At 45.2% G+C, this 17,411-nt stretch overlaps 1 protein-coding gene across 3 annotated transcripts in view; it reads left to right on the top strand.

The window, feature by feature from the left end:
- ZNF469 (zinc finger protein 469) overlaps window positions 1-17,411 on the top strand; it is a 286,053-nt gene that overhangs the window by 70,531 nt on the left and 198,111 nt on the right. The gene's annotated exons all lie outside the window — the stretch shown is intronic.

The raw sequence follows: 17,411 nt of genomic DNA, 5'->3' as shown, positions 1-17,411 counted from the left end.
AGTCATGGAAACAAACCAGAATGTATCTGATGTTGTCTTGTTCCAGGCAGGACTTGAACCCCATTCATATAAATGAGGGGTGATGCAATGGCCATTGTCAGTGACACAGATGTTGCCTAGCACAGGAAGTGGCTTGTACACAATTGCTAGCCTTGCAAGTCAAGGGATCACGACTACAAACCATCTCCAAAGTCTGACTTGGCTTGGACCAAGACTGCAAAGCTGAATTGAGCTGGAGGGCCCAATCCCTATTTCATCCACCCACCCACCTCTGTAAGCCAAGACTGGCAGGTGAGTGGTTCCACCCACCTGTCAATCACCTGATGTCACAATGACATCAAGTAGCCTGGTATTACCTAGTGCAGGCACCCCCAAACTCTGCCGTCCAGTTGTTTTGGGACTACAATTCCCATCATCTCTGACCACTGGTTCTGTTAGGTAGGGATGATGGGAGTTGTAGTCCCAAAACATCTGGAGGGCCGAGTTTGGGGGTGCCTGACCTAGTGCTTCGCAAGCCCAGACGGAGGGCCTCTGTCTGCCAGATGAACAAATGAGCTGGCCTGTTAGAGCCGTAGGCATAGCCAAGGGCGGGGGAGACAGGGCGAGGCAGCTGCCCTCCCTAAATAAATAAAAATAAATAAAAATACATAGCTGACTGAGGTTCTGCCCCCTCCCAACAAAAGGCCTGGCCCCCTAACAAAAATCCTAGCTCCCTAACAAAATTCTTGGCTACCCATGGAACTTAGAGCTGTTTAGCAGTTGCAGTGCTAAACCTCAGATATCAGGGAGGGAATGGGGGAGGGGAGGAAGTGAAGGATGTGCATGCTGGAGGGATCCTCTTCTTCCCTAGAACTTCACTGTACACTGCTAGGTGTCTTGCATCACTCTCCAGGGGGCTTCCCTCCCAGCTTGAGAACCACAGTGCTATCTATGTGTTTAGCAAGATGTCACGACTGTTCCTTGTGTTGCTCAACAATAAAATCCAGATTTTTTTTTAAGTAACGAAACACCACAATGCTCCTAAACAAGCACCACTTTGTGGCACGATTTCTTCAGAAACCCAAGGAGTGGGAAGATGCATTCTGCCGGGTTGTGCTTTTTGAGAAATGTGTTTCTAGCTATGATTTGTTATAATACACCCTGCTTTTGTATTTTTGGACAAAACAAAGCTTTATTCCTGAGGTTTTTTGTTCTGGCCACCTTGGTGAGAAGTGACGTGATTTTGCAAAACTGGCAGGGGTCACATCCCCCCCCCCCGGCTTATGAGATCATAAACCAATTTCTATTTGGCTTCACCCTTTTTCAGTAAGACAAGATGTTAAACTGTTGTGTGCACACAAACTTTATTTTTTTTTAAAAAAATTAGGAGACAGGATTATGATGAAATAGCTGAGTTCTTTATTCCCTGGTTGAGTCTCACCCACAGAAAAGGCTTCGGGCACATTCTGCTTCTGGTGCTGGAACTGGGGAACATTGCGGAAAGCATTGTGTACGTGTGGGTGTACACACTTCTGCACCGCAACTATTTGGACCGGAATGGTTGGCGCCCCACTTTCTGACATAAGCAAAAGGGAAAGTCTGGTTTTCAGCCTTCTCTTTAATATAGGACTTGGGTGATAAATTCATTTCTTTAACTCGGCATGACCTCGCTTTCTGTGCAAGGAACAAGGCATTTGGGAGAAATGGTGGCAGCAGCAGCTGCAAGCCAGGCAATGGGAGTCTGAAAGCCAGTCAATGTGAATGGCCATGCACCAATGTTGCCTCTAGAGCCTGATGTAACTGTAGAGACCTCTAGGCTTCATAGGAAAATAGGAAGTTCCTTGTACCTCCTGGTGTATATTTCTGAGTGTTGTCTACTTATCTGCATGGTTTCAGGCAGAGGTCTCTTTCCCAGCCTTGTCTGAGACCTTCTGCATGCAGAGCAGGTGTTCTGCCATAGAGTGACTACATTACCCAGTCTTCCACTACATCTCCCTTCCCCAGGTCTGTCCTGTCATCTCTTGACATGTGCCCTGTCTGTCTGTCATTGCTGTGGTGTGAGAATCACAACAGTCTAGCTCTGAAATGATCAGTACAGTGGAACCTCGGTTTATGAACACCTCGGTTTATGAATTTTCGGTTTATGAACACCGCGGACCCATCTGGAACGGATTAATTCACTTTCCATTACTTTCAATGGGAAAGTTCGCTTCAGTTTATGAACGCTTCAGTTTATGAACAGACTTACGGAACCAATTATACCCATGCTTCAGTTTATGAATGCTTCAGTTTAAGTACTCCGCGGACCCATCTGGAACGGATTAATCCACTTTCCATTACTTTCAATGGGAAAGTTCGCTTCAGTTTATGAACGCTTCAGTTTAAGTACCCCGTGGGCCGTCTGGAACAGATTAATCCAATTTCCATTACTTTCAATGGGAAAGTTCGCTTCAGTTTATGAACGCTTCAGTTTATGAACAGACTTCCGGAACCAATTGTGTTCATAAACCGAGGTACCACTGTACTGTACAACAAATGAATGGGCCACTCAACTCATTAGGAGCATCACTTTCCTGGGGTCTATCTGCTTTATACGTCAGTGAGTTTAATTGTCTGTGGCATTTGTTGTTGTTGTAGTTGTCGTTTTAAGAACCATGCTTTAATTCCCTATTTAAAATGTAAGAAAAGTGTGTGTTGGATTATTTCCTCTTTGTTTACGCAAAGTAATTATGAGCATATTCTGGGAACGTCTCTGGAGCAACGATCTGGAAATAGTGGAAGCGGAGCAGGAATGTGCAGGCTTTGAAACTGGCATCCTCAAACAAGCTTTTAAAAGGACAGGAATAAAAATAAATGTGCCGCTCCAAACTGCACATGTGGTTGCTCTTCTGACTCTTCCTCTGCTGTCAGGTGAGTGATTTACACAGGATCGGAGTCATTCCAGAAATTGAGCGCAGATTAGCATGTCTTTTGGAGATGCACGAAGCTCTAATATGTTTTTCTAAAGGTGTGGCATGCCTACGGTGCTGTGATTGACAGTTTCCCATAGAGAACACATTCTTGCCCCCAACTCTGGGATTTGTGGCCACATGGACATGCCTGCTTATATCCACAGTGAGATAGCCACAGGGGCACAGGCGGCTGCCTTACACTGAGATAGATCATTGGTCCGTCTAGCTCAGTATTGCTTACACTGACTGGCAGTATTGCTTACACTGACTGCATGCAGTTCTACCATTCAGCTGTGGCCCTTCAGTAACCTCTTGAGCTAAGTGGGCAGGGGTACAGTTTGGTAATGTTGGCCTCCTGTCTTAGGCTGAAGTCCAGGGCTGGCTCTAGGTAGAGCCCCGGTGGCGCGGTGCGCCAGGGCGCCGGGCGGGTAGGCAGGGCGCCGTGCAGCAAAGCCGCACGGCAACCATGCTGCGCCCTGAGAGGGCAGGGGCGCCGGAGCAATCTCCGCCCCTCAGCGCCAGGGCACCCGACCTGCTCGAGACTGCCCTGCTGAAGTCCTAACCCTCTGATTATAGAATCATATAATTGTAGAGTTGGAAGGGACCACGAGGATCACCTAGTCCAACCCCCTGCAGTGCAGCAATCTTTTTGTCGAACGTGGGACTCAAACCCATGACCCTGAGATTAAGAGTGTTTTGTTCTACTGACTGAGCTATCCCTCCTGGAAGTCGTTGAGGGTAGCCTGAATGGGCAGGCAACTGGGAAGTGTTTTTCTAAATAATACTTTATCCTAAAATACACATTGGGAACACATTTTGGTACATTTTTTGGGCTGTAAAATGTCTCACAAAATCTAGAGAACTGCAGAGTCTGATGGATAATTGTGTTCTGATCTGCACATTAGTCCAATATTATTATTACTCACCTACCATTTTCTAAGCACAGGTATTTACTGTAAAGATAAGACAGTCCTTGCCTGAAAGCTCACAATCAAATAGACATGGTTCAAAAGGAAAAATGAATGGGGAGGGGAGAGGAAAGCAAGTGTTGGAGAAGCTACACCTTTACTGGGTGAAGGATGGCCAAGATTGGTCTCCCCCTGTCCCTTGCCAGGATGAGATTAAGAACTGACCTCTTCATTTTGGAGCCTTCTACCTTTGATCTGTGGGGCAGAGATGACATAGGAAAAAGAATGAAGGGGGGAAGTGAAGGACTACAGTGAAGAAACTGTAGCTACACATATGTAAGCTTTGTTACAGTTGGAGATTAGGTCTCCAAGATTAATGGATTTAGATTCTAAGAGAATTGCATTCCAGTATTTGACTATTGTGGAATTGCTGGAGGGTTAATAAATGAAGCCAACCTATATATGCCCCCCTTTTTCTTAAAGCAGCCTCCTCCCAAAACAATAGTTTGGAGAGCTACATGTTGATAAATAACCAGATACCCCCCATAAGCCAGTCCCCTGAACAACTCTGCAAAAATGACTTCATTACTTGAGTCTCAGACTGTTTTACAGTTTAATCTCTCTCATAAAGACAAGACTGTGGAAGTTAAATGGGTTAGACTTGGATATTTGTTCACAGTTCTAGCTAAAATAGGATTGAACACCTGGTTGGCATCTATATACTGCACCAGTATTTTATTTCTGTGCTTTAAAAGAGAGGAATCGTTCTGCACAAGCCCCAATGAAATGAAATGGGTTCTATGCAAGATGAGAGGCAGTGTGCACTGAAATGTCACTGCCCTTCAGGGAGCAAAGACCAGAGCTCTGTTATACCACTTATAGACTCTTAAAAAACCTCAGAGACAGGCCGATAATTTTTAATTTCAAGGTTTTTTTTAATCCTGCTCATTAGCCAAAGCAGGCCTACATAGCGGCTGGAAGATCACTAAGTAAATAACATTTACACAGCAGCTTACAGATCACTAATAAAAAATATGTTGCCCTGATGCTTGCCATCTAAGAAGTCACAGCACAAAAGGAAAATGGATGGGGGGGGGGGAAGGAGGTGTTATGCAAACTCGGGCACAAGTTTTTAGTCTTGATGACCAGTCCAAGGAAAGGAGGTGCTACAGGTTGCTGGCCTCTCAGCTGCACTAGTGGAGTGACCCTGTTTCCTTCCCCTGCTGCAGCTTGATGTAATGGCTGCTAGCAGGTGACCTCTGATGGAGGCAGGGATTATCATATGTGTATAAATGTTGCATCAGTTTGTATGGTTGTTGTTGACTGCAGCCCATTTTTCTGCTTGTTTCAACGTTTCCCCCACCCCACTCTGCAAGATAATAGTCTTCCAGCTTGCTTGTGTCCTGACAATTTTGGTCAAACGTTGAAAGAGCTGCAAATCAGAAGCAGCCAATGCACAGCAGGTTACCTGGCTGAGGGCTGCCCACATTCCAGCTATAAAAACACACCACTTGTTCCGTTCACGCAAAATGCGCAGATGCACGGCCAGTGACTGCCAAGTAAGGTTGGGAGGAAGTGCCATTTGGATATGAAAGGAGAGCAACTGTGCATCTCATCCCAAAAGGGGGGGGGGAAATACTACTTTGCAATGCAGTCAAAAAACGCTGCTGGCAAGAAGAGGCAAAGGATGGGGAGCACATTAAGATATTTCCTTGGTTTGGCCCATATTGATGTTATTGTGTCCACTGATTCTGGCAACGCTCTGCTGCCATAACTCACCGTGACTTTCATGGAGCACAGCTCTGGATGGAGCATAAAATTGTATTTCCACTGATTTCAATTCCTGCAGACAGGACTGAGGATGAGACTCTACACATCCACCTAATCCCAGGAGCAAGATTTTGATCACGAGTCTATAAAATTCTAGATGTGGAACAGAATCAAAATCACTGCTCTTTAGCTCACTAGAAGCCCAGCACCAGATGGAAGCGAGAGCTCAGCTGCACTCTGCCTCTCCAAACCCAATAAAATGCTCCATGTGAGCCACCCGCAATCTTAGAATTGTAGAGTTGGAAGGGACCCTGAGGGTCATCTAGTCCAACCCCTTGCAATGCAGGAATCTGTCGGGCTGGGCAGAGGAGGAGGAGTGGTGGAGATCGCCCCCCCCCTATCCTGATCCTTCCAGGGAAGAGGAAGAGGAAGACAGTATAGCTTTACAACAGTGGTTTGCAGGAGGTCACAGCTCAGAGGCAGATGAAGGGAAAAGTTGGAAAATAATGGGAGAGGAGGAGCAGGCAGAGCCAGAGCAGCAGCTGACTAACACAATGTCACTAGAAAGCATTCAAGACCCACCATCTCCCAGAACCCAGCAAGCCTTAAAAGAAGGCACTTAGCGGCACCTGTAAAAGAGATGATGATGACGACAAATGAGGAAGTGGGAGAGAAGGGGGGTGGAGATTCGTTTCTATAGCCTCTCTCTGTAAAGTTTGAAATAAAAAAGGACTGTAAGAAACTTTTCCTTGTCTTTATAATTTCCTGGGCAACCAGCCGGGAGCCACTGACAGAATCTCAACTAAAGCGTCAATGACAGATGGCCATCCAACTTCTCGTAGGAAGTCTTCAGGTCCAAATCAGCTTGGAGTTCTGAAATGTACCCTGTGTGAAAAAGTCTCCCTTTTGTAGTTTGGGATTAACACAAATCAGATCAGCAGTTATGATGAAGCTTGCAGAGTTCTGGTCCCGGTGACAAATGCAATGACTCAGAAGCAGAGTGCCATAGTATCCAGGAGAGGTGGTTGAGATGCTAGACTGGTACTTTGAGGTGATAATCCCAATAAAACTAATGAATTGAGGCTGAATCCTGGAAAGACAGAGGTGTTAAGTGTCCTGATTTTTTGAGAGTGGGTGGGGAGATGGCCTGTTCTGGGTGGGGTTGCACTCCCCTGGAAGGAGCATAGCATGGGGGCACTCCTGGATCACTGGAGGCTCAGAAACCCCAAATGACAGATTCACCCATCCAACCTAGACTTGGGCAAGCTTCAAAATGGCTACTGGACAGCTTACCAAGTGACCATAAATGCATCACTGGGAAGCTTACACTTTGGAAAATAGACATCTGTATCAACCCACAGGAAATTTACAGAGCGAGGGACCTAGGAAGCTAGGAAAACTTTTTGTACAATTGAGCACTCCTCTCATCCAACACTTTGCAAGACAGTGGAAAACAGAGAAGCCAAGTCTCTGACCTCTAATGATGCAGCCTCCAAGTTATATTGCATTAAATTGCCATCCGTCATGCGAGGTCATGTGGTGTACCATCCAAAAAGGCCTGCAACTCCAGACACAACATGTTATTCCACCTGCCTCTGGTTACAGGAGGGAGCATCCAGCTTGGCGCGTCAATTGACTCCATCCTGAAATTCCCTGAGAACAATCAGGCGACCCTCTGTGGGATACTGAGTTGTGTTTGTGTTGGAAAGTCTACCTGCACAGCAGCTTGTCTTGGTTCCTGGTGGTATCTCACTGTGAAGTGACCGGGGCGGGGGTGGGTGGGAATCAGCTTGCAGCGAGAGGGAAATGGTTGTGTGAATCTATCCAAGGGTCAAAAGCCAAGAATCCACAGTGCAATTCTTTGATTTCTTTCTCTCCTTATTCCCTATTAATCTTTGGAGAGAGGGAGATTTCTCAATTTCAGTACAGCAGAAGTAATTTTTCATCTATATAAGTTCTAAGAAATCCATAGCATCACCCTGAACCCATGAGCACTTTGTGGAATAACATCAACCCGAGGACAGATTCCCGCTCCAGGAATAATTCAATTAAGCCTGGAATACAGGGAGAAGGGTCTAATAATACTAACTACATTTTATAATATTAAATCAAGTCATCAAACAAATCAAGGGGATGATCAAGGGGGAAGGAGCAACTCCCTTATGAGGCTAATTTACAGCGTTTCAACCTTTTCAGTTTCTAGAAAAGGTGAGGAAGAAGTGATGTGAAAGAGGCATATAAAATTATGCATGGTGTGGAAAGTGGATAGGGTAAAGGTTTTCTCCCTCTCTCATAACACTAGAAGTCAGGGACATCCAATGAAGCTGAATGTTGAGACATATGGGACAGACAAAAGGAAGTACTTTGTGCAGCTTATAGTTAAACTATCAAATTCACTCTTACCAGGAGGTAGTGATGGTGATTCTAAAAGAGGATTAGACAAATTCATAGAAGAGGAGGCTATCAGTGGCTGTGTTCTGCCCAGTGCCGTAGTGTGGGGAGGGGGCCACAGGGGTAGTTCCCCTGGATGCAAAATTGTTAGGGGCACAACATTTCAACACCCAATGCTGCTCAAGACAGCAGTGCAATTCCGTCACTGGGCTGAATTGAAGATGACTTCATGCAAACCAGGAAGTGATCTCTCTAGACAACAGAATAATTCTTCTTTTCTTACCTCTGTGGCTGTGATCTTCTGGGTGCTGTTAGGCAGTTGAATGTGCACACGTACTCTGTCCATTTTCCTCCCTCCATGCGGCCCCAGGCACGGGCAACCTACACTATACCACTGGTTCTACCCCTCCTCATCAGAGGCAGTAATGCTTCAGAATACCAATTGCTTGGAACTGCAGGAGAGGAAAGTGCAGCTAGGCTCAGTTTCGTGCTTCTCATAGGCATCTGGTTGGCTGGACTAGGTGGGCCAGTAACCTGATCCAGCAGGCTCCTCTTATGTTCTTAAACAATCTAAAGTTAGCCGATGTTCTAATCAGAGAGAATATCTTCAAACATAAATCATGCACTATACTCATTCTCTCAAACAATTTCCCTTTCCTGACTTTGGCAGTGGCAAAATCATAAATTGCTCCAAGTGGCTCAAGCCCCAGGGCTTGAGGTCACAAGGCTGCCTAGGTAGAGGCTACAGCACAAGTGGGGGAACATTTGACCCCCACCCCATATCTTGCTGAACTACAACTCCCATCTGCCCTAATAAGTAGCCATGGATGATAGGAGTTGCTTTTCAGCGACATCAGGAGGTTCAACGGTTCTCCACCCCTGGGCTAGAGCAGGCAGTTAAGTGGCTTAGCATATGCTCGCACCTATGCACAGGCCCAAATGTTCCAGTTTCAAGTCCAGACAGCTTCTGAATCAGCTCATCTTTCTTTTCCCTCCTTGGTTCTTTCCCCATCATGCCATTCTAGATTGTAAATGATCATTGTAAACTGTAAGCTGCGTGAAATGCTTGGGGAGAAATGTGGTATAGAAATGCACACAAATAAATGGATAATGTTTGATTTCCAGTGGGGTAGCCTGGTCTATTCCCGAAATCAGCACCCACCTGGACAAGAATAGGCAAGGATCCAGGAGGGATCCCTTGGATGGCCACGACTGCCTGGGAGAATGTTTCTAGTGCTGTGCGAATTTGCTCTTGGCTCAGCTCAGGGGCAAGATAGTTGCTGCAGGGTGAGGCAGGGGAGCAATATATACATTTTCTTCCCATAAAAGTTTGAAAGCTAAGTATGAAGTGAACGGTCTTAGGAATAACACGAATCCCAATGAACTCTGACCCTTTGCTTGATGCGCTTCCAAAGCAAACTGTCTTGATGTCATATCATTTGTTCCTTGCTACAACTGGAGGCCACACAGCCTCACACAAAGTGTGGGAACTTTCTCGAGATGGGGCCGGCTTGGTTTGTTAAATTGAAAGGGTGCCAGTCTTCTTCTGGTTCAGTCATGGGCAGTGCGATTATTGACCCTGCTCCAAAAAAAGAAAAACACACACCATATTTTGTGCCTCAGAATAAATGTATGCATTGCAAGTAAATTAATGCACAAACACTCATCTTGCATGTATAATTTGAGTTCCAAAATAAGATATCTTTATTGTCATTGTCCCTTTGTGGGAACAACGAAATTACTCGGTTGCTACATCCACTCAGATAAAGCATTCCGCATAATCCAAAATTACAAAACCTAATTAAAAACAGTAAATATAATACAAATAACAAGTAAAATAAGATGACTTCAAAGTCCAGGCTTTCCATTTAAGGCCAAAATCGCTCTAGAGAAGAAACTGTTCCTGAGACGGCTCGTTCTTGCCTGCATAGTTCTATATCTCCGTCCTGATGGCAGGAGCTGAAAGAAATGGTGACCAAGGTGCGTTGGATCTCTTGATATGTCTAGTGCTTTTCTATGGCACCTGGTGGTATAGATTTGTTTTCTAATAATTTAGGGTTGTTTCTAGTGTTATTTCTATTCAGAGTGGACCTGTTGAAGTTAGTGGACCCAAGCTTGTTTATTTTTTTACATACTGTATGTATTTATCATCCGCACTTTTCTAAAAACATCTTTCATGACAGATAACAACATAGGAGAATAAAATCAGCATAAAAACTTCATTAAACATAAATAAATACTGATTGGTTAAAAAATAAAATTCATGTTACAAAGCTCTGTCTAAATAATATACACTTTATTGTTTCAGAGGCCTGCCCCGAACTTTGTTTTGTTTTGACCAGCTTGCCTTGACAAACAATTTAGTTTCTTATATTCAGTTTGAAAATTGTATTGATTTTTATGCATGTGTTAATGATGATGCTTAGCAAATGAAACAGTTGTTTTATCTACAAATCTGTGTTTCATCTACAGTTTTATTTGTGCACTGCTTGGAGAGCTATTTTTTTTAATCAAGCAGTTTATAAATCTTCTAAATAAGTAATCAACTAACTAGCCAGTTTGATGGACCTTAGGTGTGATCTGAGATTATCGCACAGGGGATGAAAATGGCTGTACTCTTGTCTGCCCCTTGCAAACTTTTCATTTTAAAATGAGTTTCAAGATATCTAGGTGGATAAACATCTTGTTTTGGCATACCAAGTCATTTTTTTTTTTGGTCTGAGTTTCTGACATTTGTCTTTTCCCACTCAGCACTTCCAGCTCAAGGGAGAAACGGGTATTTGAAATGTCGTCATTTTTGCAATGCAAATCTGAAAACATTTGGCTGATCCATACAAAAAGCAACAACGTGAGGCTGCTGATACCTTTGGGTGCCAAGGGCGGAGTTTGACTTTGTGACTTGGGTTCTTCTGCACAGGAGATTTTGGAGGGGAGGTGGTTGCTTTCTAGGTGTGTATTTGAGTAATTCTGCACCTTCTCTCCCAGCATCTCACTGCCTGGACTTGAAGTGTTCAAGCCAAGCTCTGATCTGGTTTCATTCCTTGCACTTGAAGGAAAACACACAGCAGTCACTAGAATAGCCATAGACCCGGGTTTCTTTCCTTGACCATGGCTTTGGTAGTTCTTGATTTGTCAGAGTCCAACATCTCAACTCGTAATCTCAGCTTGTGACCCAAACATTCTCTTGCAATCACAAATGTCAAAACTCAGCTTCAGATTCTTTGTTTCAGTTATCATGTTAGTCTGATGAATCATATCACTAAAGTTGAGCAAATGATTAAAGCAAAGAACTCCCCCCACCCTGATCTGTCTCCCTTTAAACAAACCTCAGAGAGATACCAAACTATATTAAGAAACTTTGGATACCAAACTATATTATAAATCAGTCATCCATCTGTCATGTATTTTCCCCCCACAAAGCAAACAAAGGCACAGCTTTGCAACTTGACTATCTAATGAAATCATAGTAATATTTATTACATTTTCTTGCTTACTTTGAGAAAGCAAGGCTGGACTTGCTTGTGTTACGATCCCTCCCCCTATTCGGGAGGAATTGATTAATTTCCTCCTCCTTTTCTTGGTGACATGAAACATTCATGCAGATACCAAACTTGTTACACTCAGCAGAGGAGGCACATTCATCCTGTATGGTAATTAATTTGAGGCTTCATCAACTTATAGAAGGGGTTTTCCAGGAAGAAATCCCACCACCCCACCACTGCTAGTCTTTTGTGAACATAAATGCACCTATACTTTCCTGTCTGTTTGTTCATTTGATCTCTTTGGGTATGGTTTCTAATTAAGAGAAACTTCAGTTGTGTGCCCAGCCCTGAGCACTTACTTAGACAAAGACCCTATGGAAGCAGGATCCGAGGCAGTCTGAGGCAGTGGCTAGAGTGTTGTGCTAGGATTTAGGATAGCCAGGCTCAGATCCTGAGTCAGCTATGAAGGTCACAGGTTGATTTGGTTCAGTCAGTATCTTTCAGTCTAACCAACCTCACAAGGTTGTTGTGGGGATAAAATGAGAAGCGAAGGACCACGTGTGCTACCTGGAGTGCCTTGAAGAGGGGCAGGATATAGATATAATAAATAAGTAAATACATGTCTGTATAATCCAAAGGTTGTGGTAGTTCCATCTGAAAAGGAACAAATAGCAGGCCTCAGTACAGAAGGCGACAGACCCACATCTGAAGCTCAGGAATTCAGACAATCTGAGTGACCAACTCAAGCTCTCATGTGACTTGGCCCATTCAATGCCTAAAGTTCCTGAAGATCTTTTCCTAAGACACCAGCAGGACCTACTTGAAACCTACTGAGGGCAGAATGCAATTTACAAGAAAAAATAAAATTAAAAAATAAAATAAAAGCAGCCATTTAAAACCTTCAAAACTATTTAAAATCAACAGTAAGATTGAAAAACATGTCAACATTCTAGATATCTGGATAGACTTGTGTTAAACAAAAGCTTATTTAAAGGTAAAGGGACCCCTGACCATTAGATCCAGCCGCGGATGACTCTGGGGTTGCGGCGCTCATCTTGCTTTACTGGCCGAGGGAGCCAGCGTTTGTCTGCAGGCAGCTTCCGGGTCATGTGGCCTGCATGACTAAGCCACTTCTGGTGAACCAGAGCAGCACACGGAAACACCGTTTACCTTCCCGCCAGAGCGGTACTTCTTTATCTACTTGCACTTTGAAGTGCTTTTGAACTGCTAGGTTAGCAGGAGCTTGGACTGAACAACGGGAACTCACCCCGTCACAGGGATTCGAACTGCTGACCTCCTGATCGGCAAGCCCTAGGTTCTGTGGTTTAGACCACAGTGACACCTGCGTCCCAAAAACTTATTTAGCAGGCAACGAAAAGAATACAGCCAAGGCACCTTGTCTGGTGTCAATAGGCAGGGAGTTCCAAAGTGTGGGGGCTGCCACACTAAAAGTGTGATTCCTTACAACTGGTGCCAGGTAGGGGAGGGAAGAGTGGTTTTTACCTCCCCGCCCCGCCCCGCCCCTCCCACCCCATCACCATTTCCCTAAACAAAATTACCCTTGCCTGGCTGCTGTTTGCCTTTGGCGGGTGGAGGGAGGAGTGCAGTTCTGGTCTGGTAAAAAGGAATCTCTCTCTCCCCCCTCCTCTTGCTGCTCCAAATTGGCAGCATTCCCCTATGGCTGCACTTTAGCAAAAACAAACAAGACCTCACACATAACTCATCTTGGTCCTCATCAGAGCCATCCTTCTTGGCTCTTGGAGCTGTCCAGGGTCTGGCAGAGCCCCTCTGCGACCTAAGACTCTTCCCCATGATTCTGCTTTTCAAGCTGACCACTGTTTGTCCCTCCTTCCAGTGGGTTCTTTCTTTCTTTCTTTCTTTCTTTCTTTCTTTCTTTCTTTCTTTCTTTCTTTCTTTCTTTCTTTCTTTCTTTCTTCCTTCCTTCCTTCCTTCCTTCCTTCCTTCCTTCCTTCCTTCCTTCCTTTCTTTCTTTCTTTCCTTTCTTTCCCCTACCCCATCTCTCTTTCTAAAGAGTCCAAGGTGACTAACAATCAGTAATACACACAGTTTCAAAAGAAACATAAAACTCCAAACATACACTCAGATTAATAAGACCCTCAACTAATAATTGTGTCTTTGATTGTCTAAAAAGTCAGTGGCCGAAAATGAACAACCAGAAATTTATGCAGGCTTAAATGTATTTTCCCGCTTCTTCAATCAGGCTCTTTTGGCTCCCCATCTCTCACCTGCCTGCATGCTGAACTAGGCTTGCCAGGTCAAGAGCACCTCAGACCCTGATATTCGAAGGCCCAGACCTAAGATCTAGGGGCAGCCCTTGGTGATGTCCCGGGAGAGGGAGCTGAGGAGGGCAGATCCCTTAGACTATATATGCTATAATTCACTGTCAGCTCCTGCAGGGCTGAAGCTTGCAAGGTGAATGCATAGTCTTCTTCTGTTTTTTTTAAATTAAAAGCACACTCATCCAGGTGGAGATTTAAGCTGTTCACTTGTCACCTGGAGAGGGCCAGGCCTACTCCTTTTAACTAATTGATGTAGCTTTTATGCTGCATGCTGCTGCCTTTTTCTAATACGTATCTTGTTTTCTCTGCTGTCTTGTAAATGCCAGTTAGCAGCTGGATAAGTCTTTCTTCCACCACCTTCTCTGTCCCAGCCCTCTGACCCTGGTGCCTGGGATCCAGCTGGTTTTCATTGGCCCAGGGAAGTGTTGCAGTTAAGGAAGTCAGAGGTGGACCAGATGATCCCAACCTTGTAAAGAAGGCAGTGCTGTGCACACCAAAGACCTGCAGGGTTTTGGCAAGTGAGAAGGTACATGAAGCTCCTCTGCAGGCCCGTTCCCACGCAAGATGTGCAAATTTCCTGATGCAGCTGTCTTTTGGATGCATTGTGGTAGATTGACACAAAGTCTCAGCGCTCCGCAGCTCTGAGGTGGCCTGTGATTAAGGGATGATGACAGCATGACGCCAACTCTTGGCAGCCAAAAGGATTAGCCTTGCAGACTTTTGCTGTGTGTGCATCATAATAAGATCTTACATTAATTTCTCTGAAAGAGCATCTCGGAGCCAGGAGCTGGTGGGGGGAGGAACCACACCAACCCTCCCCCTTCCTCTTGGCCCTGTTCAATCTGCCTTATTAATTTGCCTCCCAAGGTACATGAATGTAGGAGGCAAGCATGTGAGTGCAGGTCCTGGGGGGGTTTGTGACTGAGAGAGAAGCCCGTTTTCAGCCTATTGAATCCCTCGGTTGTCTCATGACTTTGAATATTGCAGTAGAGTAGGTAAGGAACCGAGCAAGTAAATGGCACAAAGGCAAGAGCCAATTCATTGAACAGGGAATGTGTGGTGTCAGAAGTGGGATTTGTGGCTAAGGCTGAATTGAGCTGAAGGGACTGCTGCTGGGGCCTGAGTTTGAAGTGCAAGATGCCAGCTTACAAGAAGTCAAGTATTAGGCACTAGAAAGTAGAAAGTAGAGGAAGGAAGCAAACAGGCTTCCCATAGGTCAACACTAAGCAATGACCAAGGAGGGGAAGAGGCATCTAGTGACCTTAGGAGGCCAGATAACACCCCAAATTTCTAGCTGCATAAGCCATTGTGGGCCTCTGTATGGCACTTGCAATATACTTCTGACACCATGGAGGCTGGTGCAATGATCTCTCTCTCTCTCTCTTTCTGATAGCTAGTGGTGCCTGGTGCCCATTGGGACTAGTGGGGCGGAAGGCAGGGAGGTGGAGCCAGAGCCAATGATTGGCTGAGCCAGAGCCAACAAATATTCTAGTTGGCATCCTTCTGCCTTGAGAGACAATGGAGTGCGCCAACAGGGGTGAAGTCAAGCAGCTGTGTTAGCAGCACCGAAGTAACCTCCCTAGGACGCAAGCCTGGGCAGTGTGTATGGAGGTTCTGAACTGCCCAAATGACAAGACCCCACACTTGGCCTCATTGATATGGTCCAAAGGAAAGCAGAGCAATACAATGCATTGGCACCAGCTTGGTTGCAGGAGTTGCTGGAAGGAGGCGTACAAGGCACCATCCAACCGTCTTAGGGATTCCACTCTGGATTTGTGTAGCATTTACTCCTCAGCCTTTTCTTGCATAATAACTGAAGGTCTGAGTCACTGTTGCATGCAAGTGACTTAATTGCCCAACAGCTTGTAGATCCAGCTGCTGCCTTTCATTTTGCAAATATGACGACCAGGATTCTCAAACCCTGTTGCTTGTTCAGGAAACATATCCGGAAGAGCAGATAGTTGGTTTTCACATTGGAAGAAAAAAAAAATCACCTGTGTAGCATTCCCTATGTGGCATTGTCAAAAGAAACGTCTGATTGGGGATTTTATCTGGTGATGTGGAGGTCACACACAGCTTAGGAATGCAACGTAAGCTCCAAGCCAAGCCTCAGAGCCTCTTAGGTTGCTTCTCTGTGCAGGTTTTCCATAGAATTTGGCAGCTGTTTGAAAGCTTTGAGAATGAGCAAGGAAGACAAAGGCTGCCTTCCTCTTGAGCTTAGTTGCTGGCTCCTGTTTTACTCTGCCTGGAGGTTAGAAAGGAGAGGAATGATGTCATCAGAGGCTGCAGGGCAGGGAGTAGCTCCTTTCCTTGGTCCCAGCATGCATTTCTCTTTTAGAACTCTCACCCACTTTGGATGAAATGTCCCCTCCTTAAAAAAAAAGCCTCCACACACCATACATTTAAAGCACATGACTCCCCCCAGAGAATTCTGGGAACTGTAGTTTACACCTCACAGAGCTACAATTCTAAGCAACCTTAACAAACTACAGTTCCCAGGATCTGTGGGTTTTTATGGTGCTTTAAATATATGATGTGTATGTAGCCATGGCTTCCCTCAAAGCATCCTGGGAACTGTAGTTTGTTAAGGATGCAGGGAATTGTAGCCCTGTAAGTGGTAAACTACAGTTCCTTGGATTCTCAGGGTTGTTGTGTGATTTAAATGCATGGTGTGTGTGCAGTTACGGTATGGAGCTAAGTGCATAGCTGCCAGGTTTTCCCTTTTCTCGCGAGGAAGCCTATTCAGCATAAGGGAAAATCCCTTTAAAAAGGGATAACTTGGCAGCTATGGCTAAGTGGCGAATGTGTCCAGTTGATGGGTGAAACTGTTTTATTTTTTATTACATGCCTGCCCTCATTGGGCTGTTGCCGTTGACATTACAAGCTTTACTTTTGAAAAGGAGTCTTTAAAAATGCTTCAGATTCTACCATCCCATTAATAACTCAGACAGATTCATTACAGCTCATTATTAGTTTTGTCACATCGCTAATAAAAACAGATGGGGGCAGCCAGGAGGGAAACTTGGGGTGATGAGCTGGGGAGGGAAAACAGTGAAAGGCGGTGGTTCTTCAAGGTCTGAGAGAAGATTTCAGTTCTGGAATGGACTGGATTTCACCTACTGCAAACTGGCAGGTTCTGGCATTTTGGGGGGGGGGTCACTGCTGGGCTTATGATGCAGAGAAGGGCCTCCTATCCTCTCCAGCTCCAAAGATCATTTCCATAACCATAGTGTCTCAGATTTGGAAGTGCTTTTTCCATGGTGGATCCTTCATGTGGAACCCCCTCCCTCCTGAGGTGCACCTGGCCCCATCTCTCCCTATATACAGGTGCTTAGCTAAGACACATCTTTTTCAGGTGGCATTTGGAGGAGGAAGGTTCAGTCCCTGGGTATCTCCAGACAGGGCTGGGAGAGACCCCTTTCTGTGACCCTAGACAGCCACTGCCAGTCGGTCTACTGAGCCTAATTGCCCAATGGTCTGACTCAGGCATCGCCAAACCGCGGCCCTCCAGATGTTTTGGCCTACAACTCCCATGATCCCTAGCTAACAGGACCAGTGGTCGGGGAAGATGGGAATTGTAGTCCAAAACATCTGGAGGGCCGAAGTCTGTGGATGCCTGGTCTGACTCAT

This window comes from Zootoca vivipara, chromosome 6 (assembly GCF_965207765.1).
Source record: "Zootoca vivipara chromosome 6, rZooViv2.hap1.1, whole genome shotgun sequence".
Taxonomy (NCBI): Eukaryota; Metazoa; Chordata; class Lepidosauria; order Squamata; family Lacertidae; genus Zootoca; species Zootoca vivipara.
Note: the sequence above shows the minus strand (reverse complement) of the source record. Positions and strands in the feature narration are given on the sequence as shown.